Source organism: Acomys russatus, chromosome 29, assembly GCF_903995435.1.
Source record: "Acomys russatus chromosome 29, mAcoRus1.1, whole genome shotgun sequence".
In the NCBI taxonomy this organism is placed as follows: domain Eukaryota; kingdom Metazoa; phylum Chordata; class Mammalia; order Rodentia; family Muridae; genus Acomys; species Acomys russatus.
Window position 1 is genome coordinate 2,962,815 of NC_067165.1, and position 27,575 is coordinate 2,990,389.

At 46.3% G+C, this 27,575-nt stretch overlaps 1 protein-coding gene across 3 annotated transcripts in view; it reads left to right on the forward strand.

Moving 5' to 3' along the window:
• Positions 1-22,349: 22,349 nt before the first annotated feature.
• Dab1 (DAB adaptor protein 1) overlaps positions 22,350-27,575 on the forward strand; it is a 270,742-nt gene continuing 265,516 nt past the window's right edge. Inside the window, exon 1 of one of the 3 annotated variants that reach the window (XM_051170931.1) lies at positions 22,350-22,444. The gene's annotated coding sequence lies outside the window, so the exon portion shown is untranslated. The remainder of the gene's footprint in view (positions 22,445-27,575) is intronic. The other 2 variants (XM_051170934.1, XM_051170932.1) reach the window with 2 other exon arrangements.

The following is a 27,575-nucleotide window of genomic DNA, read 5'->3' on the forward strand; positions in this document are numbered from 1 at the left end:
ACGTGTAGGCTTCATGACACCTATTTCCAGTGATTTTTCAATTCAGTGTTTTCTGAATCCCAATTCTGCCTGAATACCAGTTTCAAGTAAACAAAAATCTTTTTATTTGGTTCTCTGTTTACTCTCCCCATGCAATCAAGGCATCTCTTTAATTCCTTCTCGGGTTAGTCGTGTTTACCAACAGCTCTAAGGGCACATTCAGACTTTGATAAAGAAAAGGACAATAGCTATAACAAGGTATTAGAGGCGGCGCAAACTCGCCTTACTAGAAGTTAATGTGGAAATGTGGAGGAGAAAAATGACAAGAGGAAATGTGCAGAATTGGGCTGTGCTGCTGCGGTACCAGGAATACACCTGCACCTCAGCGCAGATGTGCAGCGGGTCTGTGCCTTGCTGCTGTCTGCATCCCGAGGCTCTCATCCCATCCTTCTCAGTGAGGAGATATTTCTTTACTGTTTTAGATTTTTTTTTCCCACTTACAGATGCCAACAATGATTATTTGTAATTTCAGAAATAAAGGCGCTCAAAAGCAACATCTGTGATTCCATATTTTTCTGTGGGATTCAAAATGCATGTCTTATGCCTATCTGCAACCAGGGGCTGTTTACACTCAAACATCATTCCTGTGTACTCAATTTAGCTCTGGGCCAGATTGACTCCAAGGTTTGAAAGTGGTGCCCAGGCTTACACTCTCTGTACAATGTGTGTCCTCAACCTCTTAATCCCCATTTTCTTTAATACAAATAAAAGGGAGTTTATCAGTTGATTCAGATGAGTGGGGGTATGCCATGTGAATTTCAAGGAATTATGTGCTAAATTACAGGACCCATTTGGGGGCTTAAATATCATTTTCTACTGCACAAAACTGGCATGGATTTTATTTTAGCTGAAATGGCTCGCAGTGGCAGGCAATTATTTTTGTTATTGTATTTCCTATCCCAGCTTCCACAACCTAAGGACAATAGAAAGGGATGTTCATTTATAATTTGACCTCCTGAATTGGTCTTGAAACGCAATTTAATCCTCGTATCAAGCAAAGTCTAATGCTGTATTTGCCAGTAAAATAGTCATTTGCATTTTTTATTGACAATACAAATTGTGTTTAATCAGGCAGTCGTGTGCTAGCATTTCCAAATGATTGAAGACCCAGTTTTGTTCAAGCCACATATCCTATTTGGGGTCAAACGTATTTTGTTCTTTTTAATTATCAGGACACAAAAAAGTTGGTTTTCTAAACATTGCAGTTTTAATTTTTATTTTTTATTTTTTTAGCTCTTCAGACTCATGCTGCTAAGAGTCTTTTGTCTTGTTAAAAATAAAAAGCAAAGGAGAGCTGAAATTCTTAAGCTTATATGTTTACAGATTTCACTCCAGCTTAAAGGAAAACTTAAGGCATATTTTCTGACATGCCTGATTCCTAGAAGAAAACAGATAGTTTTCTAGTTCCTATTGCTATGCCTCAGACTTAGTTTCCCTATTTGATAGAAAGGTACAAGACCTCTCTTTAACAACTCCTGGGGTTTCCAGGAGGCCTTCCTCTATATTAGGTACCGTGTACACAGCCCCCAGGGCTAGGAGTCAGATGACCTTCAGTGGAGTTGCTAGTCCCTGCCATTTGTGTAATGTCCTGAGTGGGAGTGACCCATATGACCACCTGGGAAGTGCTGCCATGTGGGTGCAACAAGACTGACGGCATCCTGTGACTGTACATAGTCCTTCCTTCTGAGTCATGTGTGGCCTAACACAGTTCTTACCTATCTGTAAAGCACTTGACAGAACCCAGTGGGTCTTATCCGTTTGCTGCGATGGTTGTGTCTAATGTTCTACTCGGTATTGAGTGCTTACTCTATGGAAGGCATGGGGAATTTGCTTAGGAGAGAACAAACACCCAGAGTAGGAAGTCTTTCTGCATGGGGCCAGCTTAACAAGCGGCAGAAGGACTGCATTCTAGAGTGGTGCTCTTTGTCACCTCTGTCCTTAGGGTTCTTGGCTCAAGCAGTTTCGGATGGCCACAGTGTCATAGCTGCCTTGCTTGTACTGTATAACTTTCGCATTCCCTAGAGAGCCTTGTCTTAACTGTCCTTCACATTTGTCTCCACTGTGACTGTGTCCCTTTGGCCTGGCTGTGGTACTTCAAGGAGGGACCAGGAGATCCCATGCAGAAAATATTTTTTTTTTCTGTTTCTCCCTCCCCAAATCTGTCCATGGCTACCATTTTCTCATCACCCCTTGTCTTTGTTTTTCTATCTTCTTATTCCTAGTACAGTGAGCACTGTCAGCTGAGGTGTCAGGAAAATGGAGAGGCCAGTGAGAGACTCCCGTTGGTTCTAGAGTAGACATTTGCTGATGGTGGGAAATAATCAGTTTATTTAGGTTGCTCCATATAGACTCAGAGTAATGGCCAGCATTTACCGGGCTTTAATATGAGCCAGAACTACTTTAAGCAGTTAATGCTTATTAATTTATTTAATCCCCCAAACAGCACTGGGTGGTAGATGCTAATGCTGTCTGCAATCTACAGATAAATCAGCGGACCATAGTCTGGAGGGAGTGTGGTAGCTGTGTGAGGGGTAGGACTGGCAGACCCCCAAGAGTGTAATCCCACTCATTTTTTTTCTGGTCTGTGTTAATTAGTTGTTTTTACTTCCTCGAGCACCATGTTGTGCCATTCAGTACACATTAGACAAAGAAGAGGAAGAGTACATGGATTGGTCACATGTGGGCCAGATGTGAAACTTGCAAACTGCAGATTTGCTCCTGTATCAAGGAGACAAAAGCCCTGGAAGGGGAGCACACCCTCTCTGCTGCTGAAGTGTGAGCCCTCCAGCCGGCCACTGGGCCACTGTTCAAAGGGCAAAACTGGGCGGCATCTTGGTCTGTCTAGCAGGAAGGATAGACTTCTTTTAGTTTAAATGTCTTCCCCTCTCCCTTCTTGCTTTGGTTTGTGAGAGTGTCTGCCTAAGGAGGCTTCTACTTCCACCAGAATCAGTTAACAAGAAACCCACAGGAAAGTCAAGAGGCAGATCATTGGCCCTGGGTGGGGGGGTGGTGGGGGGGAGGGGGGCAGGGGAAGTGAACAAAGCCTACATTTCAGAGGCAGACATTTTAGCAGGGCAATCGGGATGGACTCTGAGGGCCAGCAGATGGCAGGGACACAGCCACACCAGGAGCAAAGCAGTGTCTCCCAGGGATAACAGAGGTCACAGCACAAATCTAAGGAACAAAGAGGCGGGTGTTGAGGCCAGCATGTAGGGGGAGGTCACAGACCAAGCAGGGCATCACAAATAGGCTTTCTTCAAACTCCCAGAAACCTTAGAGGCGTGGCCCTGAGCATCTCTTTCTACTGTGGCTGTCCAGGTTTGGCTGGGCAATAATGCTTGTGCTAGGTGCATCTCAGCAAATAAAGGCCAGTTGATACAAGAAACCTTAGAAGCTCTCCTTAAACTCCTGTGGGGTGATGGAGAAAGAAGGTGAATTCCTCCCTCATTCAGCAGTCTATGTCAGAGGGGAGGAGCCCGTAAAGGATGGCCCGCAGAGGAAACAATGTTAAGACTCTCAGTGACCGATAATGACAGGACGACCCAGCAAGCTCTTGATACACCAGAAGACAAGCTAAGCTGTTTAAATATGTTGTCATTTGACTCTTCCAGCTACTATAAAGGACAAATAGGATTGTTATCTTCATATGACAGCCAGGGACATTAAGTCTTGGCATTGTGTGTTTGGTTGTTAATGACAGAACTTAATGACTTCAACGAGCAAAATGTTCGTTCTTAGTATATAACAAGCCTCAAGTGAGAGTGAGTAGGTGCTAATAAGTTTTTCCAGAAAGGCATGGAGAACCTAAAATCCACTTGCCGTTCTGCTATGATATCTGTTATGTGTCATTTTTATTCATCAAAAGCTTAAAGTAGCTGCTGGGGCTCCAGTTTTTTTCCTGCTTCCCCCTCCCACCTTACCCTCCCTTCTCCCCCCCCCCCCCCCCCCCTTGCCAATTTAGGAGGAAGGGAGGAAGCCAAAGGAAGAACTGGTGCGAGGGAGGAAGGCTTTCTAGGGAACTTGTTCTGCATCTGTTTGGCCTCCAGCTGGGGCACATAGCCAGCCTTCATGGCTAGGGTAACAAGACTCTGGTATTCTGTTCCTAGCCTCTGTCATAGGCAAAAAGTTAGAGATGGTTTTCAGAGAGTCAGCTCAAAATGTCTGTGTCCCGGCACAGTTTGTCAGAGGTGAAATGAGGTTTGTCAGCCCAGTGGCCTTGACCCCAGTAGCCACAGTGCCATCATGCCTCCTGTTATGGGGAGGTTTGGCGTTACAGAGGAGTTCTTGCCCTCTCTGCACTTTATTTGCACAGCAGCAGAAATAGAGCATGTAAGACCTGGGGCCATTATGAAGATGAAATCAAACAACCACCCCCTCTGTTCCCCCACCACCCCACCCCCACCCCATCTCTGGCATGAAGCGAGGGCAGCTGCTCTCACTGTCAGGTCACTGTGGGTCTCCTGAGAAGTTTCTTTCCAGCATTTGAAATCAGAACACACCGCAGCCTCTGCTTTCTGCCCCCTCCCTATCCCCTGATCCCAGGCAGACTTAGTCATCAACCTCAGTAAAGAAGTGAAGGTCAGTGAGTGTGACCTATCAAGGGCGAAGATAGCAGCAAGAAGCGGTCAGCACTAGGGGGATGACTCGGAAGACATGGGTAGGAGAAAGCAGCCAGGGACACAAGGATGGCACTAAGGAGAGTTGATGCGCTTTGGGTGGCTCTAAGGAAATTAGGCATGGTCCCTGAGAGAATACGGCTATTCCTGGCAGAGGGAAAAGTAGGTACAGAGTCACAGTAGGGCAACACTGCTCAACTTTTTGGAATCACAAGAATCTCAGACACAATGGAACGTCCCGTAGGAGCAAACCAACCAACAACCAGACTGATGCACGATTCGCTGAGTGCCTCCCTTGAGCCAGGAACTGCCTCTGGCTCTCAGGAAGTGCATCATTTTGGCACTGCCTTTTCCTATCTACCAGGTGGAAACAGGAAAGCAGCTTGACTTTGTTTAACTGTCTGTGTGTCAGGTTCGGGGCCGGATGCTGTGTGGGCATTGTCTCTCTCATCCTCAGGTGAGCATTGTGCTCGCCCTTTACAGCTGAGGAAATGGAGACTCGGTAGGAGAACCGCTTGTCTAGGGATGCCTGGCTGTAAACCATGTAGCCAGGATGCAGCTGAGGTCACGCTGACTGGGCAGCCTGGCTGTGTTATGCCTGTTGCTGCTTCTGGAAGCCTGGGTAATCTGCACAGCACACAGGCGCCATCCTCGCGATCACATGACACGGTGTTGGAAAGCACTTCAGAACCAAGTGCACTACAAGAACGGGATGCATTTATCTATTTATTTACTCGTGTTCTTGTTTATTGAGAACAAGAGAAGCCCTTCCTTTACCACCCCGGCTGATTTCCAGCAGCTTGTCAATTCTTCTTCAGCCAGGCTGATTAGCTGGAGTGGAGCTGTCCAGGTTACTTACGTGAAGCAGATGACTTGATTGTAGTTCAATGCTTCAGCTGTCAGCCGGCTGCCTCCTTAAATATGATCCCCTCTGCCCTGATAACCCTTCCATAGAAACAGCGAGAGAGTGAACACATTATAAGCATCGCTGGGTGACTGCTATAGCCTTTTGAGTTAACATCAGACATGCTCATTGGTGGTATGGGGTTTAATTCAAGAAGTGTGGCTTAAGGGGCCAATGAATATCATATGCTATACTTTAATCTCATACAACACCATCCACTATTTTGTTATTGTTATTGACTGACTGTTTCTGGGATCTTTTGTGGTATATTTTCCACTATTACTGTTGAGAAATTGAACCGCACCAACCAAAGAGCATAGATGGACTGGTCCCTGGCTCGCTGCATATATGTAATATGTAACAGATGTGCAGCCTGGTCTTCATCTGGATCCCCTAGCAACTGGAGCGGGGAGGGGGGTCCTCTCTGACTCCGATGTGATGCCTGCCTTTGGATCCCATTCCCCTAGCTAGGCTGGGAGAGGATGCGCCTAGTCCTGCAGTGTCTTAATGTGCCAGGGCAGGTTGGTACCCATGGGTGACCTCCACATTCTCTGAGGAGAAGGAGCGGGGAGAATGGGAGGGAAGGTTGTGGGGGGGGGGGGTGGGGAGGGTAGGAGAGGGACAGCAATCAGGATGTAAAGTGAATAAATAAATAAATGGAGAAAAAGAATGTAGAAATAAAACAAATCAAATAGCATGTGAGAAAAAAAAAGATTTACTGTTGAGCACTTAGGTACCTTCTCTTGCAGTTTCAGTCTTTCCTCGGTTGATACCTAGAGGAGGAATCCACTGACTGGGAGGGATTAAGAGACTGGCTATAGGACTAAGTATCCTTGAACACTGGCTTTCTCCAGTGATCTGTTTCACTACCCAGTGAAATCCTGCAGTCCCTGCCTTTGGAGGGTTTGGAACGCATTTGACCAAGAGTTTGGTATGAGCACGTAGTGCAACATGCTGCGTGATTGAGGCACTTCATACCTGTGAGGTGGCACCGCAGGATGTACCTGCCGTCCAAGCCACGGCCCACCTCCTGAACGGTGCCTCTCACCCGTGTGACATTCTTTTCTCTGAGCACGTGTAAAGTCTGTGAAGCTATCTTCAGTATGGCGTCGCGAGTCGCCACTCACTAGTTGGTTGTGTCTGACCAGCTAGATGAACACTTGCTCCTTTTCTAGACCTTGCGGGATGGTTAGACCCAGAGCTCACCCCAGCCGTTCTCTTCCTCAGTACCCTGAATTTCCATGATCTGACCCAGAAAACCCGCAAACCACCTACTTCTCCAAAGTTAGGTACCTTGTGCTCTGTGCTCCCAATTGGGTGGCAGCTGTGAGAAATGTCACTCTGCACGATGCAACAGCTGCCATGGGTAGCAAACAGCCAGGCAAGGCCAAGAGATGCCTATTTTTAGACCATTAGACTCATTGATGTGTGACGTTCCTCCCTAAAAAATATGGCCTTTTAGGGTCCTAAGGGAAAAGTCTGATTAAAAATATCCCTGCAAGTTGCTTTTAAACATCACAAAGGAACCGGATTAGCCATATTCCCAAATTTTATGGGTTCTGCTTTGTTTTGCAGACAGGTCTCATTTTGTACCTCAGACTGGCCAGGAACCCATGGCCCTTCTGCTTCAGCCTTCTGAGAGCTGGGATTGCAGTCATGGATCACTGTGCCAGGGTTTTTGTTGTTGCTGTTTTGCTTTTTTTTTTTTTCCCCATGACACACGGTCTCGCTCCCTAGCTCAGGCTGGCATGAATCTCATTATGTAGCCCAGGCTGGCCTACATCTTCAGATGAGGTCCCTCTACATCAGCCTGTTAAATGCTTTGAATATATCTCGGAGGCACCATACTTCGATCCCAGTCTTGCCTTCTTATTTTTTATTTTATAACTTTGAAGTTTCTCTAGCCCACTGGAAAACTAACTTTGGCAAAGGAAGCGATTTGGCCATTTACCTGCTGCTGAGCCTACCTGATGTGAAATCTTCCTTTCTCTTTTCGGTGATGTTCACATGCATGGCAGGGTTTGCTTCAGTATTGAACACCCTCTCCATTGCCTGGGTATAGGAGGAATGATACCACGCACGGTACCTGGTAACCTTTTCAACTGCTTGACTAACCCTGTCTGTGGGAGGAGCTGACTGCTTGAAAGTCTTAGAGGAGGTCTGCTGAAGGACCAGCTGCAGCAGGTGTACACATTTTTTGGAAAGATCACAAACACCTGGGAAGGGCCCCTGGTCACTACTTGTGGTGCACAAGAAATACCCAGGAGAGAGTGGCAGCTGTTTCTTCAAGCTCATCCTGCAAGCAGTCTCATGATGGGCTTAGTGCCTTCACAAGAAGAGGAAGAGGCCAAGGCTCTTGCTCTCTGTTCTGTGAAGACACAAGGAGAAGGTGGCCATCTCCACCCATAGACAGAATCCTTGCCAAGCAGAGCCCCAGTGTTTTGGTACTTTGCCCTTAGACTTCCCAGCCTTGAGAACTGTGCGATAGCACATCTGTGATATAATCTGGGAGTTCCAGGACATATGAGGTCCATCCTCAATCAAGATGTAGTCCACTTAGTCCTCACAGCAAACCTTGAGGTGAGGTGCACCTCTTTTAATAGGAAAATTAAAGCTCAGAAATGGGCTCTAAGCTCCAAGCATCAGGGCAAGGGTTGATCCTTGTAAGGATTTCTCCTCCCCATCCTTAGAGAAGACTCACAGACAGAGCAGCCCGACCTTCTGTGGCAGCATGGACCATGGTGTGAGAATCCAGAGGAATAGGACGTGGTGTGTATGGAATTCAGAGAGGCATACACACCTCTTGTCTGTCTGCCTTCTGCCTCAGGCTTGTCCAGGATGGACTTAAGTGACACACAGGAGAGAGAGAGGCATTTCATTGGGAAGAGCCTGAGATGGGCATGATCCAGCAGCTGTTGGGCAGGACAGTTTGGGAGCAGAGGAGCTGTTCCTTCAGCACCAAAGGGAAAGGCTCTATCCTGGGACTTGGGCAACCCACACAGAGATAGATGCCTGGGAGTGACTAGACTTGTAGGGGAGCCTGCTCCTGGAAGATGACTGGCAGGGAGGGTGGTCTGGGGTGCTGGCCTGGTGAGGATGAAGTGTGACCCCTGAAGGATGCTTGGGGTTGCTGAGCAGCTGAAGGGAGGGCTATCCCTGCGAGGGGCTTGGGCAGAGGAGAGAGGCAGAGCAGGAAGATAGATAAGGCCATGGGGCGAGGGGGTGGGGAGGCAGAGAGACAAAGTGGGATGGACTCTCAGAGAGCCAGCCATACCAAGGCTTGTCACTGTGTCCCATTTGTTCCTCCTCATCCCCGTCTCCAATACAGACCACTAATTGAATGTTTCTTTCTAGATTCCAAGACCCACATTAGTATTGCCTACTTTTGGTTCCATACAATTGGGGAGGGGGTGTCTCTTGGTTTTATCAACTGCTTCTTTATCTGACTTCACATAATTAGAAAATAAACAGATAAAATGATACCTTCGCCACTAATGAATAATTCATATCCCCTTGTTTTTTGTCATAAGAGGAATCCTAGCAGGTCTGTCTGAAATGAGAATATCTGGTAGATGAGAGAAAAATGTGAGCGATTAACTCCAAATTGAGTGGATTGTGAATTCCGAAGAGTCTGAGGAGCCCTGTGTAATAAAGTCGAGATTGGTTCAGTTAACGGTTCACCTGGCTCGGGTGGAGCCCACATTCACAGCATATGAGTGTTATTGACCTGTTAATTTGAAATGTTCTAATCTGCATAAAAATGGATTATATTAATTGTTTGATATTAACTAGGTCTGATCCTAATGTCTGATTGAATTAAGCTGAGGTTTCTCTGTCCGCCTCTTCCGCAGTTTCATTCATCCCAAATCCATGTAATGCTCCCCCTCCCTGCCAATCATCAGACCTGGAGGGGGGCACAATGCTCTGGCACTGCAGAGGCACACCATGTTTTTACAGGTATAAACAGCCATCAACTCCATGTGACATGGCTCTCCAGATGGTCCTTGTTTCTGATTACCCCACTCTACCTGACCTCACATGTTTATAGCTATTTCAAAACCTTGATTAATATCTTCTATGCCTTATACCAACTGTGATTCAAGAAAGTCCTGGAATGGGAAAAAAAATCGATGTTTTAAAAATATAGTTCTTAACCAGGAACAATACAGCAAGATAGGTATCGTGCTAAGTCACTAAGTCACAAGGTTTTATTTCATGTTTGAATCTGATCTTCCTCTTGGAGAAGTTGAATTCTGATCCTGGTGATATGGCCTAAATGTCTGAGAAGTCAGCTAGTTGGCATAGAAAGGGAAGGTTTCAGCTGCAGATGACTAAAGCTCAGCTGTATGGTGGCATCTGCAGAGGAGGAGCATGCTTTCCCGAATGTGCTGGCTTTATTTGAGCCCCTCCTTGCCTTTTCTGCATCCTCGGGCTGTCCACTTGTCTCCCAGGTCAGGAATAGTCCATCTGTCCATGACTCAGAAAATTCTAACTGGTTCTGGAAAGCCTTTCTTTCCCCACACCTATGTGTAAGCCTCTCATGGTTGCTCCCAGCATAAGCCAGCCAGCATTTTATTGATCTTTCTATTTGTTGTGTATTTCAGCAAAATGGGGCAAAGAGTTCAGTTACCAATGTATAGGAAGCAAGACTGCAGAAAGAAACATTAGGTGACATTAGGGGACATTTCTCAGGCCCTAACTATTTAGCCTGTGATCCAGTGGCATCTGGGCAATAGGGTAGACTTGAACAATCCCACACCTCAAGGACCAGCAGGACCTGAATTTAAATGTTAACAGCCCAAGTGAAGAGAGAGACCGAGAGGAACATATAATACAATACATATACATATACATACACATACATGTACATATAGAGGGAATAGGCATGCATGTGACACACACACACACACACACACACACACACAGAGAGAGAGAGAGAGAGACAGACAGACAGACAGACAGACAGACAGACAGACAGAGACAGACACACACACACACACACACACATATTTGGAGAATCACTGGGCTAATTTGGCTATGGAATGTCCTGAAGATCCTTATAACCCCTTGGGTTACCCCTCACAGAGGAGCTAATTCCACTGGTCCAGCGCCATTTCAAAGCAGTCCAGAGGGAGGCAGATTGAGAGGCACCTCGCGGCTGCTGTCTGCAGTGCCACCACCTCCCTCACACTCATTTTGTTCTATTGTCATTTTCACTTAGGTCCTCACTTAAACATTTATGTACTGTTTTATCCTGAGACTTTAATAACATATCTCTGCATAATCATTCTTGAAAGTGCATGGTAATGAGTCACCGCGGTTGCCTTTAATGCTGATTTTGATGATGAAATTGGAACACATTTATAGAAAATTACAATCAATAGTTTGAAGAGCAGAGTCATATAAATGGCAGAAAAAATGATTCAGAAAGTTGTTAGCTGACTGAAGTAAACGCTTCTGGGATAAATCAGGCTGTTGCTGCCAATTTGCCAGGGTTAGGATAGGATGAGAGAAGACATAGCTTGATATCTCTTAATACGAGAGAACACTCACAGGTTCCCTTTTCTTTGAGCCCTAGACTACACAGCTGTGACATTTATATGGTTACTTTGTCACAGTATAATTATCAAATACATTAATGTAAGTACAGTGTTCATTTAGATGAGGTACTGGACTGCTGTGTCCCCTGTAGGGACTGCACACCAAAGACATAGTGAGCATCATGAGTAATATAGAAATCGCACCATAGGAGGTGGAACAGGTTGGTGAGAAGTCCTGAAAAAGAGAGAAGGTGGCGAGGGCATACAGAATTGCCTTCTACCCCCTCCCAGAATGGTGACCAGTCTGTGGAAAGACTAGAGTAGCACTGTGCTTCACCACAGGGTAGCCCCGGGGCCAGTGGGATTCATAGAGGCAGGCTTTGGCTCGATGTAGGAAAGACTCTGTGCCAGAGAGAGCTGTCCAATAATAGAACTGGCTGCCTGGGGAGCTGGTGAGAGCGAGCGAGCTCTCTATCTTTGGAAATGTTCTAGCAGAGCCTGGATAGCCATCTGTTGTGGGTATTGTGGAAAGATTCCCGCATTTGATAGATGAGTCGAATTGTGTTGATGATAATAGTTGTAAATGTGTCTACTATATGCTCTTTGCAGATGCGTTGCCAGGTACTTTGTCAGGCCAGTTTGTCTCCATTATCACCTTTCACCCATAAAAGCTGTACTGAGCAAGGCTAGCATGCCATTTGTATAGATGAAAAGGATTCAGGGTGAGAGTTTGAACCCCAGCACTTTTGACTCAAATGTAATTTGTCCAACTGTCTTATCCACTTTTGATGACCCTTTCCATGTCAGAGATTCCATGGTGGATTTCATGGGTACTCACACACTGAGTTCCAGGTTTTCTGTAGGCAAGCCATGTGTAAAAGGTGCTGATGAGCATGAGAGAAGTGGTCAGGCATCAGGGAGAGGCTTGAGCACCCTTGGCCATTGCGTGAGAGGAAGAGAGTGGGGGCTGGGTTTTGTTTTCGTCTTTGGTTTTCTTGGTTTGTTTTGAGAATGAAGAACATGACATTGTTAGCAACTTACTGAGTCCTTGGAAGCCTAGATTGCTTTTACATAAGGTGGAGATAGAAACATTTCCTCATGGAGTTTTCAGATTAAATGCAATCTCATGCAGAGCATGCTTGTAAGTTCCTAAGGGTATCTAGTGTAGACAGTGACTGTTGCCTTGCTGAGATGCCCAAGTAGTGACTGCAGAGGCAGGAGACTGTGCTGTGACTCCTATTTTCTGAGGAGGAAGGGGGAGATGCTACAGTGCATTAGAAGATGGGGCTTTTTCTGTGTGGAACAGTATGTAGTGTTGGTGTATGTGTGTGTGTATGTGTGTATGAATGTTGTGTGATACATGCACGTGAGTGTGTGGATCCACATATCCCTGCGTATGTGCATATAGAAACCAGAGCAGGATGCAGGGAGCCTTCTTCCACAGCTGCCTCCTTGCTGCCTTGAGGCAGAGTCTCTCACCGATGCTCACCACTTGAGAGCTAAGTTGACTTGCTAGAGAGCTCTTGAAATCTGCCTGTCTCATGCCTCAGCTTTTTTATGTGGGAGCTAGGGTCTTCCTCATAGGCCCTCATGCTGCAGACTAAGTGTTCTTAGTTTTTAACCTCAGTAACTATTAGTGCTTATTTAAATGGCTTACCTTCACTGAAACTGTGTAAAATCAAGGTCAACACAAAAGTCATGAGGCAGTGACCCGAGGTATGCATTGTTCCTGGGCGATATGTGGCTGTCATTGCTGCCTGGCTGTGTGCTCTTCTGCATCGTTCCTTTGTATGCCCCAGTTTGATCATCTACTTTATTTAGATCAGTTTATGTGATAAGAATTCAGCTCACCTTTTAAAAATAAATGTATACCATTGATGACCATTAGGTAATTTGGCCTCAATTATCAGTCATTTTTGTTGTGATTTTTCTGACTGTATCCACCCATTCCTTCACTGTCCTACCTTTTATGTCATACAGAATAGAGTCAGCATGAAGTAGAACTTAGGAGGACCGGGCAGGCCTAAGCCTGGGTTTACACTTCACTTCAGTGTTTACTATCTCCGAGACTTGGGGAAGCCTGCGGTCTCTGTAAGCCTTGGTTTCTTTGGTATAATGTGATGTTGAAAGCAGTACCTATTTCATACCAACCTGAGACTAAGTGGTATACTTACAGCAGTGCCTAGGTGTCTTCAACACAGGAAACTTCCAACACATGACAGTGTCTGTCTATTCTTATTGCATGTACTGATGCTAATTACACAACTCTATGATACATAAGCATTATCTAGAGACAGGTTTCTGTATAAGCAAGCAACTCATGCATGGCAGGATAGGAAAGAATGAGTTCTGTGTAGAGACTTTCTGGTTTTGGTACTTGCTCTGGGGCACTTAGAGAAATCAGGAAGTATTAAGATGACTAAGACTCTCACAGAGGCACACACGCTGGTTAGGAGGAGATGACCACTACCCTGGTTAGCAGTGACTTGAGGGCTACTGTCATTTTATTGCTGGTTATAGCAGAGCAGGTGTTCCCAAGGTCACTGGAGTAGGTCAACGATGTCATCAGAGGCTCGGGTTCTTTTGGTTAGCTCCTTTGATTATTTCATGGTCTCAGATTCACTATGGCAGACCGGCGTATCACGTCCTCATGTCATGTCATTGAGAAAGGAAAGAAGCTGAGGCACTGGGGACAGTCAGATGGAACTTTGTTTGTTTACTATTTGTTTTAATCAGTGGAGAGAGAAAAAGAAACGATTTCCCAGAAGGGAGTCCCATACAGCACAGCACCTACCCACTCCCTGCTTGGTCCCCATTTGCCAGAACCAGATCATATTGCCACTTCCAGCCAGAAGGGAGGCCAAGAATGCAAGTATCTGGCTTGTTTCAGCATCACTAAGGGAGGTGGGCAAGAAGGAGAGGGAGCATACGCGGCAAAACAGCTTTCCGTAGGCCCCTGGTGAGTGAAAACTGACAGCTCGTGTGCTCTGGGAGAGGTCACAGGGACTGTCTCTCTCGGGAGGAAGCTGGGCTTGGGGGGTGGGGTGGGAGGCGAAAAAGAGAAACAGACATTAAGGAGGCTTCCTGGGCCTTTAAGAAGCCTTCCACTACAGAGGCATCATATGTCAGTGACTGGTACAGAGGAAGTGCGCAATTCCAAATCTGTGAGCAGGAAAACTGTCATGGAAGAAGCAGCCAACTGCTCTTGTTTGCAGCTGCTGACTCTGACCCTATACAGCCTTCTCAGTCCTCAGCTGCTCGATACCAATGCATCCTTCTGGGAGCCAGACCATGGGTTAGGCCAGAATACCAATGCTCCTCTCCGTAGCTACTCCTGTTCTCCAGGCAAGCTGTTTGCAGGGAGCAGGGCAACATACACAGTAGTAACAGGTCTAGTAATTAGCAAGAGCCTCGAGGCCTTGCATCACTTCTAAAAAGACAAGGTGATTCAATAAGATCCGTCACTACCCCTGAGACTTTCCCAGATGGAGAGACAGGTGGGGACCTCCAGTGCTAATGACACGGAGGCCCCTGGCCCACGATTGTTAGGGTAGATGAGATGGGAGATGTGGGACAAAAGCAGAGCAGGTGGACACGAGGCTGCATGCCTGTTGGGGATGTACAAGCCTCTTTCTGCACATGATGCCTGGTTTTTTGTTTTTTGTTTTTTTAATGCACGATCCTGGCAAATTGTGCTCCTCTAAAAGGTAGAACTGTGATAGTGTGAGTCTGTTAAAAATAAACACACTTAAATGGGAAAGCAGTGACGGCAAGCCCAAGCCTCCACCCACATCCTCTGCCCCAGCCCCCCAATCCAGAGGCTAAGGAAACACATGAGCATTCACTTTTGTTTCATTACAAATTAATTGGTAAATCAAAAGTTGACTATGGAACAGGCCTCTGTGATCATTTTTCTAATGGGTGGGGGGAAGGAAACAGCGCCTCACTAAGGAGACACTCTGGAGCTTGGTGTCTCAGCAGGAACTTGCCAGGCCACAGTGGAGGCATTGGGGTTCTGGGTGAGGTATTTGGAATGAAGAAATTGCACCTCCGCAGCAGAAAGCTGTAGAGTGCAGGAAGCACCTGATACTTAACTTTCTCACATTTCTTTCCTCTTCTTCAGAAATAGAACCCAGTGTTCCTCTTCTGACGATCCCTTTACTGGTTAACCTGCATGATCGCATGGAATTAATCACCTAGTTCCATCTTTGGACACCTTTGACTGGTCTAGGAGTGTGTTAATAGCTTTGTCTGAACCAGAGTCTTCCTTGGGCTATTTGAGTGGCAGCTAGGAGAGGGATTGGTGCCAGCTAAACCCTGACGCTTGTTCATGACTCTGGCTCTGCAGCTTGGAGACACTGCTGGCCAGGGGGGTGTTGCAGTTTAATGATAGAACGAAATTTAATGATGGCTAAATGAACTTTGATAAAAGGGCAGTGGGTGGGAAACTGTTGAAAGTGTAGCCCCTGCCTGTTCCTCGTTATCTTCATAGAGGCAGACTGGGAACTCTAAGATGTAGAAATCAATGAATAATAACATCCACATCTTACCACCCACTTCTCTCATGTGTAGGTGTATGTGGCATATATGTATGTATGTATGTATGTATGTATGTATGTATGTATGTATATGCCTGTCCGCATGGGTGTGGGTGCATGCATATATGTGTGTGTGTGCATGCATGAGGAGGGCAGAGGTTAATGTCTAGACTCTTGCTTGCTGCTTCTCCACCTTTCCCATTGAGGCATGGTTTCTAAATTGAACTCAGAGCTAACCAGTACCTTTAGTGCACGTAGCCTGGAGATCCACTGTCTCCATTTTCTGAGTCCTGGAATGATTAATGAGCTACTATGCTTGCTGTGCTTTTAGGTGGGTTTCTGGGCATCCCAAGGCTGGTCTTAATGCTTGAGTGACAAGCACTTTAACCACTGAGCATCTTCCAGCCCCATATCATATTTCTCATTGGCATAGGACATGCAGAAAAGCAATATAGTTTATAGAATATATTTGGTCCCATGTCAGAATAGTGCTTCTCAGCCTGCCTGTCACCTGAGGGTGGGGGGTTCCTAACAGGCTGACTGTGACTTGGACAGATCTGAAATAGTCCCTGATGTTTCATTTTAGGCGAACGTGCATGTGTTATAGGTACCATTAACTCATTGTTTGAGATTCATGGACCATGTGTGATGCTGGAATGTGTAGAATTGAGCGGCCATAATAATCTAATAAGATTATTAGAATAGGCCCAGGAAGGTAGCATTTGGGCAGGTCTGAAATAGGCAATTCTATATACATGATTTAAAGACTATTCTTTTCCTATTGAGATACACATTCAACTAATGCTTGCTACATAACAAATTACTCAAAATATAGCACCCTAAGAGTACAAACTTACTGTGCCCTTTGGTCAGCTCAATGAGTATCCTAGCTCAGGATACTTATTTAACTGGGCTATATAATCCAGGCACTGGCCAGGGCTTCTGCAGTCCACAAACTCCCCTTTACCAGCTCTGTTTCCAGTCACAGAACACACTAGGCTATGAAGTGAAGGGCCTCAGTGATTGCTAATCCTGTCTGGCAGCCTCCTTCAGTTCGCTGTCCTGTGGGGGTCCCCATAGGCTAGATTACAGGATGGAAGCAGTCTTCTCTAAGACTAAGCAGGTGAGAGGACAAGAGCTGGCATACCAAGAGGAAAGGAGTGTTGTATGGGGACGCATGGTCAATGATAGAAATAGAGACAGTTTATTAAATGAAGACACTGTAGAGTGTGGGAGTGAGCTAGTGAGCTGGGAAAAGGTATACAGGCACTGGTTCAAATCCCATGACCCTCTGTAGGTCATTTACATAGCTCCTATTGTCTCGTGTGTTCTTACACCTGTGAGTTTTTGTTGTTGTTGTTTTTTTCACACGGAGCTCTGTTACAGGGATTCCCAGTTTTTATCTGTCAACTGGCTTCTTCCATGTGTTAATCTTGATGTCACTCTCTCCACATCCTCACTCTCCTGCCCCAGCAGGGCCGCTCTACAACCTAATCTATCAAGCCTCCCCTCCTCTCTTCTGCCATGTTCTGTTGCTGGAGGTGAAGCATGAGGTTCCCCACACCTGGGGAGATTACCAAAGTTGTGAATGCTGCTAGGTGGGGGTCACCATATGCTGTGTCAGACGGTGACTATCGCAGGATTAACTCTCTGTGTATCGTCTTACGTAGGTTGCTGTTATAGTCAGTCTGTTCAGCAAAGAGCATCCTGAGAATGTGTGGCTCCCAACAGAAACCAGGATCCCTCCAAATGGTTCTTAGTGAGCTAGAGTTGGGTTTGGCCAACTTTCAAATTTTCAGGTGGGTTTAAGCCTTTTTCCTGATTTTGGGACATGCAGGCAGAAGCTGGGAGGCCACCTGAGAGCTTGTGGGCTGCTGAGCTCTGACTGACCCTCTGGCCATTTTAGTATTGCCAACGAAACCGCCTGAGGAGCTGCCAAGGAGACAGATGCTGCTGCTGGAGAAACACCCTCTGCATCCTGGCATTTGTCCGGTAATTGCTCTCTGAGAGAGAAAATAAACTCTTTACTTGAGGGGGAAGGTGGATGGCTCCTGCTTGTCAAGTGTGGGGTTGATTTAGAACAAGCACTGCAGATAAGATGCAAAAGATTTCATTAAAAATATAGAAGACATTTGTACGGGTCTAAAGTTTGGCCGCTTTTAAATCCACTGACTCAGGGAGTGCTCATTTCCCAGGCATAGAATACGGTGCAATAAATTGAATTATGTGCAAAGCACCTCATATATTCCCTTTCTTCTTACTTTTGAAGTCATATTTCTTTTCTGTGCCAGTCAGAGCCAGTATTTTCTTCTGCTGGACAGTCTGATACTATGGAAACACTGACCTAGGGCTGGTGCTGTAGCCGCCATTGCCTCTTCTGAGCAGTTTAATGCTTTTCTTCTGTAGTTTTTGTTCTTTGAATCTTTCAGTGGAGAGAGTACTGTTTCTCTCATAAAACTGTATTAAATAGTAAATTAAACAGATAACACCAGAGGAAAAAAAAATCTCCCACTGAGTAGTAGTGTTAATAACTATTGCCTCAACTCCTCCTACTTAAAGTGACAGTGATCAAAAAGCTTTAAATGCCCCAACACAGAGGGGAAAACTAAAGCCTGCTCAGTTTAAGGTGCTTCCTAAAGATCACATGGTATTTAAACTTTCTACTCACTGCCTACCCATTCAAGCACACCCTGTGGAGGTGTCTTCTTGGAATGTGGCCCTACTGCCGTGGATGGGGTGAGTTTAACACAGAGACAGGAATGCTCCACGTAATATGGACTACAGACTAACAGATGGAAACATGGAATGTAAACGGTAGAAAGGACACTGGGCAGCTCTTTTAAGTCATGTGACGGTTGTGCAGGAACCATAAGATAAGGAGGCAGGAGTGAGAATGACAGCTGGAGAGACCCTGCTGGAGAAAGAAGGTAACGGTGGTGGGCCTTCCCACACCTTTGGGATGTCTCTTGTTATTCTGAGGACAGTTTTTGTTTAGCTGAATTACGGCATCTGGCTGTAAAGGGCCAATGAGTTTCTTTAGTAATAAACATTTTTAAATTGTTAATGTACTAATATTCATCACGGATTTCAAGAGGCCACTATATTGTAAAGTGTTTTCAGAGCTGATCAACCATGGACACCCTTCCTTCCCTCTCTTCTCTCACCCCAACTCCAAGTCTCAGGAGCATTAGCTATCAACATGGAAATTGAGGTAGGGGCAGTCATGGTTGGATTATTCTTTCTAGCTTATGGAATAAGTATGCTAACAACCACTGATTGAGCATGGCCAGATCCTAGTGAATGGTAGTGGATTTGTGTGTTTAAATGCTGGTGTCCCTCACATCTTGACTGATTGGATCCATCTATCCATCCATCTGCCCATCCATCCTTCCATCCACCCATTGTCCATCCGTCCGTCCATCCATCCACCCATCCAGTTTTCAGGACAGGGCAATCTAACCCTTTTAGTGCAGCAGGTACGGTGCTGTAGTCTCCGGGTAACACTAGAGCCTCCACCAACATGTTTTATTTTCTTTTAAAATCAGAAGAAAGTAGCACAGCCTGTGGGGGATAGAGATTGTGTTTGACTTCATGCACGTGTATTTAGAGAGGGTCCTTTTAAGTATTTTGTATGGAGGGAGAAGTGTTAGGGGGCTAGCAGCTGCAGAAGCTCCAGGAGGCTCAGGGGCGGCGTTGCAGTTAGTTGTTTAAAGCCTTTGCTGAAGACTGACACAATCCCAGACCGCTGTCATTTCCCAACTGTACTGTGAGGTCTGGTTCTCTTTTGGCTTTACCCCACACTTGCACAGAGTATCATTTCCACAGAAACAGCGAGCGCCTAAAATCTGGGGCACCACATTCTTAATTTTAGCACCCCATCTGCTCTGAGTAATGACAAACAGAGATGCACAAAACCATCTTCTCAGAGAGCCTCACCCCCAGGATTCCTGAGCAAATGCAGGGCCCCAGTGAGAGATAGTGCCATAAGTGCCCTACAGTGATGTTGTGGCCTTGTGGCCAATGCAGTTTGCCTTGAGTTTGGAAGTAGCATCTTCCAACCCTCAGATAATGAGAAAGTGGAAAGGCAGGTGGGAAGGCATCGTGTTGGAGTTTGCACACTGTGTGACTGCCCAGCAGCCACTTCAGCAAACAGAGAGCTTGGGAGGGTTGGCTCTCATTCCTTTGCACACTTGGAATGGGAGCTGCTTTCCATTCAGTGCCCAGAGCTCTTGCCTCCAGTTTGCTGTGGGAGCTGCAGTTTTAATAAAGCCATTGTATGAACCTGGCTCTGACAACAACTGAATTGATCCTAAGTGCATTAGTGCATGTCCTGGTGATGTTCCCTGTGGCACTGAGTTTGTGATGCCATACTACCTTTGGTTGAGTTGAGTTCATTATCAAAAGCGAGCTTTGGAATTATTATAAGAGGCATCTGCTTGGATAAAGTTATCTGTCCCTCGTTGCGTCCCAGTCTCTGTGTTGTGTGAAATGAAAGACACAGGTCATAAAGTCTCTTGGCTCTGGATTTTGCTTTTTTATTTTCCCCAGCTAAAGGCTGGGGAGTTGTTGAGAGAATTAGATGAACTCATGGGTGGAACAAGTACATGTAAATATTACTCAATTTGATCTTTGTGAAGAGGGACAATGGGGCCAGGCCCACTTTGCATACTTTTCCCAACAGTGTTAATACCCTAAGCCAAAACTTAGCACTCAAATTTCAGGCAAGCGAGCAAACAGTAAAGATTCTGGCCAGAAATTAAGGACAACCTCACCTCCGTTCATGGCCCTGATATTTTCCTGCCCCCATTTGTTTCACTGTCCCACAGAGAGGAAGGCTGTATCCACACACAGTGGCAGGACTGACCCAGTCATCATCAGATGAAGTTGGCTTAAGTTGAAACGGCCACAGATGACCTTGGCTTGAGTGTAGAGCCTGTTGGAAATAAAAGGTGTGGGCATTCCAGGTCATAAAGCATCCAGGAGACATTAGCTTGCCTGATGAGTTAAGCTGAATGTTCATTTATTGGGAGCAATGTCTAATGCCATAAACCTGTACCAGTCAGCAGAACGGGTTTTCCTTTCCTTCAACTGGGAGGCAGGGATGTCCAGGCAACCACAGATGCTTGTGTGTCTGAACACTTTCTAAATGTGGCGGCTTGACCTGTTGAGCCTAGACCTCAGTCTCCACTGTGCCTTTGACACTGATATCCAGCAGATCAGGACTGCTTTGACTTTCTCCACCCTGGGGTGGGTGCTCTCCTGATGCGAGCGCTCATTGCTCTGCCCCATGTTGTCAAGGGGACAGCAGCAGCCACTGGAAAGCCATGTTGCCTCAGGTACTGTCACGCAGCTGTGGAGCCGTCCCATCAGCAACTCAGCACAGCGAACTCCTAGAGCTACAAAGATTCTGGGTCCCAAGCCTCGGTCTTATCCCTTCTGCAGTTTGCTGAGTGGGAGACGTCGCTGAGTGTCTTATCTGTGGCACCAATGTAATGTTGATACCAAGTATAATGTTTAACCTTTGAAATCATTTCATCCAGGGAAAGAACCAGGGTTAGTGGGACACGGAGTAGAAGATATTCTCTCCCATGTTCCCTTCCTCCCTCCTTCCTTCCCTCCCACCCTCTCTCCATCCCTCCTTCCTTTCTTCTTCCCTTCCTTCCCTCTTCCTCCTTCTTTCTTTCTTTTATCATTCGTTTTGTTCCTTTTTAAAATTTCAAATGCGGAACGGGCTGACTCCTACTTTTCTCTCCTAAGCTCACATGGCTGGTGTCTGATGAGAGCCTCACCTTTAGATTACAGAACTGCTTAAGAGCAAGGACTTTGCCTTCACCAGAGCCTGGCTCTGGCCTCTACCTTGCTGGCCTTCTGTTTTGTTTTGTTTTATTTTGTTTTTAACTCACCCTCTTTCCAGCATACTGGGCTAGAATCCTCACTGCCCTTAGGTCAAACTTGGTCCAGCGTATTTCTGCCTCAAGAGTCTGGAACTTTCTTTTCTTGACCTGGAATGCTCTCCTGCAGCTGTCTCCAGCCATACACTCCCACAGTCTTGACTCTTCTGCTTTGGTGCTATTTGTCCCTTCCCTGACAACCTCCTTAAAAAATGTACCCCTCTCCAGGGGAAGATGAGCCCCCCACCCTCCCTTGTTTTTTTCCCTCTACCATCAGCCACATCTGGCACATTCTGCGTGATTTATATTTCTGTTTACTGACAGCCTACCTCCTCCCGAACATCAGCTACGCTCTAGAACTAAATAACACATGGAAAAAAAAAATTAAAAACTACTCAAAAATGCCCTGAGTGGTTGTGAACTGTGTAAGTCCGCAGCTCCATTTGGAGCAGCGGAGAGGCCTGCAGTCTGTATTTCTTGACCTGATTGCGTTTACAGTAGACCCTTAGCTGTGTCTCCCCTTGTGACCACACCCTGTCTCACTCCTCTGCCAATCACTCATCAAAGTCCCTAGCTCTGATCTGAACTGTGCCCTTTGTCCTTCTTCCTCCTTTGGTGGCCACTGTCACGTAGGGCTTGGTGGTGCAGCTGGCTTCCCGGGCGCTTGACTCCAGCTTGGTGAACATGGGTATTGTGCTATTTAATTTCATTTAAACTTTTTTTATCTCAGGGTGGAGATCTTTATTAGAAATCAATGCGTTGAGGCTATGGGGTTTTGTTTGCTTTCAGCATGCTGAGGTATTTCCCATGAGTCCTTTCTCCCCGTGCCTGAGGTTCTGAATACATCTTCTAGAAGCCAGTCTGTGAAGCCGACTCGGGGGAAATTATGTTCGAAACAGAGGCCTCCTTCTCTGGGGTACGAAAAAGTTTGATTGTCTTTTTAATTCTAAAAGTTTTTTTGCCCCCTCTCTTAAAGTCTTTATTGTATATCTGAAAATACCTTCCTCTCAGAGCAGTGTTCCTTCCGATGTTAATAATGTGCAGTTGTGGAGAATGTATTCAGTGACGGAAGTTACACTGCTTTTTGCACTCCAGTGGTGGCCAAGATGGACTGGGAGCCAGGTGACCCAGCTAATGGTTCTGGGTAATATTCTAATTAGGTGACTTTTACAAGTTCTTCTCGGAGCAATGACAGCTCTAATGCTTTGAAATGGGCCATCTCCAATATCCTGTCCTGCTTTACTGTGCGAACCTGGAAGCTGGAACTCGGGGCTCTAACTTGCATTTCACTGCCCTTCCGAGGGGGGAGCTCCAGGTGGATCACCCTCCTTCCCAGAGCCTTCCTTCCTAAGTCTGTGCAGGACCAAAGTCCGCATTAGGTATTTTCCAAGCGGTATCAAGAACATTTTATTTGGGCATACTGATGTGGAAATGCTTTTGAGCCCTCAGGCCCTGTGATTATTTGAAGCAACTTCTTATTTTATCGTGTGATTTTTCTGCCCATGTGCCACCAGAATGGAGGGATGAAAGTCAGAAGATGAAAAGGCTTCGCACTTCATACTGACAGTTTTAAATTCTCCTTTTAAAATATATTAGGTTTATGTCTCCTTTTTGAATTTTTTTTTTTTTTTTTTAATCTCCACTTTACATTTTAAGTTCTTGACTTGAGCTTGGGGAAAGGGCCCGCGCCTTTCATGCAGCTTTTCAAAGGCCTATTTGATATTCCTAGATTTTCACCTCTGGTTTTCTGTGGGCGTTTCCCTCTGGAATTCCTGGGGGGGGGGGGAAGATTTTACCTAGTTGCCTGCTGATCACATGACCTCTCTTCCTTGATAGTCCTAAACTGCTGAAGCATAGAGACTCACAGAAAAGAGGGGACTTAGGAGGCTAGCTAACTGCTTTGTCTAAGTTGCCAGTTAATGGGCACCTAAGGACTACCAGCTCAGCTTTTTTTTTTTTCTTAGTGAAACCCAATTAAAAATCCACAGTAATTAATTTAGTAGTTTGGCTCTTGTAAGCTGTTTAGTGTGAATTTGGTTATCTTGTTCCTGATCCCTTTAGCCCCAAAGAGTGTCCCTAATTTAGATTGTAAACTTTAAAGACCAAAAGTTGAAGTTCCTTCCAGAAAGAATATCCTCAGTCAGGTCAGGAGTCCCATACAGGTGGCCAGGGAGCAGATAGTGAAAAGGGTGTGGTCTTGACACAGCAGGTGAAGAAGGGGGTATGGCCTCACTGGGTGGGGCCAAATAGAGAGGGTTGGGATAAAAGATCCAGCTTTCTGGATGGCCATTCAGGATGGGAATGCCCATACCTACATCCCCAGCCCAGACTGAGAGTCTTATTAAGAAGTGTGCTAAAGACCCAGGAGTCAGGTGCTATTTGCAAGGTATGAAAAAGAAAGAATCCGCGGGCTAGAAGGCATAGATTCCAGTTTTATTTTCAGCTGTTATTTGCTGAGGAACCACTGACTGGTGGCTGACAGTGAGACCAGCATCATCTACATGAGGATAGGATGAGGGGGCAAAAGAGAAAGCACTTGGTAAATCATGACCATGGCTGTGAATCAGGAAGTGTCCCTGAGTGGACGGGCTGGGTGGGGGTGGGGTGTTTGCAAGGGTTCCCTGTTTTCCAAGCAGATGAAAATGGAAGGTGACCATGGAAGGGTAGGAAGTGAGAGAGAAAGCTGTTTAGGCCTCAGGCCTCAACCTCTGCTTAAGTGTGTACCAGCTCACCTGTGTGGCCTGCTGAGCCCAGAAGGTGAGAGGTAATAATAAAGAATTGTCAGACCGGCACTTGGGGGCCTTTAGGAGTGCTGCTCCATGCCATGGCATACAAACATGGCTGTCAGGAGGCCGAACAGCCACGCCGGCTTCTTTAATCATTGTGTTGCCTTTGTTAGTTCTAATCAAGACCCCTCTTTGAGTGGTTGTGGAGTACCCTCAAGGATGGAAGCCTCATGTCCCTTTTAAAAGTTTGCACAGAGGCAGGGGTGGGTGGTTGGGGGTGGGTGGGAGTGGGGGCGGGTGGGAGAGGCTGCCCAGCAAGCTCATTCTCGGCAGGCAGAAGTTAATCTGAACTGTTCTCCGAATTTACCAGGCAAATGCTCGCCTGAATAGACAAGGAGCCTAAGGGTATTTTTTGTGTGAGCGATGAGTTGTGAATCTCAATATGATATGTGTGTAAGAAAAAAAAAAGCAAAATAACAACCCCCCCCCCCCCAACCAATATCGGTCTGTTTTAAGAGAGAAAAGAAGTTTCTGAGTGTTTGGCAAAGCAGGTTATTTTTAAACTGAGGAAAAAAAAAATAGTATTGTAGAGATTTGAAAGATTTCACAGCTTTATTTATTCAGTTAATATATATGTGGGAGTTTCTTGCATCTTATTAAGATAGGGCAAAGAAAAGTACAAGGGAAATAGATGGCCACCTGTGCCCTCAGGTGGCCTTCAGGCTTACTGTGGCATGAGATGCAGGTAGGTAAGGCCGACGGTTGATGCAAGGCAGGCTGGTTTTATGGGGACATTTGATATTAGTATTTTACCTGAGGTACGCTTGGGTAAGCTTGGATTCTGTCAGAGAAATGGAGTCTAGGACTGAATGTCCCATCAGTTCCGTGCCTTCGCTCCTCCGGCTGCAAAATGGGTCTAATAACAGCTTCTGGGATAAACAAAGGTTCAAGAGACAGGACCGTGGCACGAAAAAGGAAGGTGCTTCGAGTGTCTCTCTGCTGTCTTCTGTGGCACTTGTGCTCCATCTCAAGAACACAGTCATGGGGCTCCTCAGGCTGCTGATGCACAGAGACTGCCCAGGAGCTTCTTCCTAGAGTCTGAACTAGGACTTTGAGATGTTCTTTCCTTGTTCCCCTAGGGCGTTCTTTTCTTCTCCAGCTTTCTTCCTTGAATATCAGAGATGGGTCAGGGTAGACTACCCCAGTCTCACTGTCGGTCTGCCTCTCTGTCCTCCCTTAGGCCTCCAGGATGCTATTGGAATTGGTGAGTCCTGAGTCAGGTCTGTGATTTCCAGATACCACCCCCCCCCCCCGCCCGACTTTCTTCCCACCCAGTTGCCATTGGTCTACCAGCAAAGGTCAAAACTCCATTTAAAGCAGCCTTTTCTCCTAGTTCTGGACAGTTTCTGCCAGGCTAGAGAGAGGCAACGCTACTCCACTCCCGGACCCTACACTGTCCTTTGAGGTGTCCCTTGAGCAAAGCTCACTCTTGTGTACGCAGTGCCGTTATAAAACCTCTGAATAATCATTCTGTGAGTTTGACATCTGACTCCTGCTGAAACAGCACAGAGGGCTTAAGTCGGTGAGGAGGCATGGCACTGGGTGGCCAGCCATACTCTGAATATGCCTTCTCCAGGGCAGCTGTAGCATGTGATTCATGTGGGTTGGGGGAGATGTTCTGCATATCACGTCTCGTTTCTCACAACAGAATAATTTTTGACACTTGGTTTCTTTATTAATTTTAACAAACACACATTGATTAACCAATTTGTATGTCATATAGGAGATAAATATTGGGGGGGATATCTCTTCTTTTGTTCCAAAAATAGAGGGAAGGAAAGGCAAATGATATATAATGCATCTCTCTCTCTCTCTCTCTCTCTCTCTCTCTCTCTCTCTCTCTCTCTCTCTCTCTCTCTCTCTCTCTCTCACACACACACACACACACACACACACACACACACACCATGAGGCCAAGTGCAGCATATGTTATCTTGTGTATCCACTCAGAAGTCGTTGAGAAGGATTCCAGTTCTTGGCTTCACAGAGGTAGACACTGCAGCTCACAGATGTCAAGAGGCCACAGTGTTGGGTCACTGCCAGGGATTTGGTAGAAGCACAGTTTGGAATCTCAAGGCGAGTCTGGGAGCCTGTGGCACTCAGGGTTCTTCTTTGTCCGCCCCAAAGAGAGCAGCAGCGATTTCGGGGTTTGGGCCACAGGAGTAAGCAGGTGCCTTTGCCTGGAAGCTCTAGGCAGCTAGTAGCCCCGTCCGCTACCTGGAGGATATCGCCTCCTGGCGGCGGGGAGGCCTTAAGTAAGAGTTCACCTTGGAGCCTGGAAACAGCCATGCATGCACGGGGTCGTCATGAAGACTGCAGTACAAATTCGTAGCAGGGGTGGGGCTTGGATAGCTCCTGGCAACTAAAACTAAATTCATCCTGCTGTCCCCACTATTTGGGACCTTGTTTGCTCCCTGAAGTCGAATCTGCAGCTTCTATGTTTCCCAAAGTGCCTCCATGCTCATCATGACCTCTCTTCCCACCTCCTGGCTTCTGCTGACTCATTGTCCCTGTTAGGTCCCCTGTGCTGGCCTTGTGGACAGAGTCTGCCTCCCGAAGGAGCCCAGACTCTCGAAGGAGAGCACATGCATATCTTTTTTTTTTTTTTTTTCTGTATATTCAAGTTGGGTAGATTAGGTTTTTCTTGCAGGGGCTCAAGTGTCTCTTGAGTGAGGAATCTACCCCAGGCCTGGTAGAGGGGGTGCAGGGCACAGAGTGACAATATGCACAGCGAGCCTTTTGCCACTTCATGAAACACACTGGCACGTTACAGAACCAGAGGCTGGACATCTGTGGGGGTCATTATCCTCTCCACCACTGCTGGCCCTCTGGTCCCAGAGACTGATGTGCGTCCTACATGCAAAATATATTCATGGCATCTCAGCGTCTCTATGGCCTTATCAATCCAAAAACGTTGTATTTCCTCTAAGCCTCCTGAGCTCAAAAGTCCACATTTTCATTATCTAACTCATCTCCATCATTTTCCAGACATTAGAGCGTGAAGCCTTTGGAGGGACATTTTTCTGCCTCCTACCAGCACTCCCCCCTCTCTGTGATGGCTATTTTATATGGAGCACATCATGTATTGCAGTAGCCTTATATGGTGTCTATTCTGAGTCATTCCATTTTTCAGTGGCCATATTGGGTTTTAGGGCTTTATGTACCATATGCCACATTCATGACCAATGAGAGTGAGGGGTCATGCTCACCCTGAGGCTCATGCGAGCTCCCAAAACCATCATCCCCATCTCTGAACTCTGC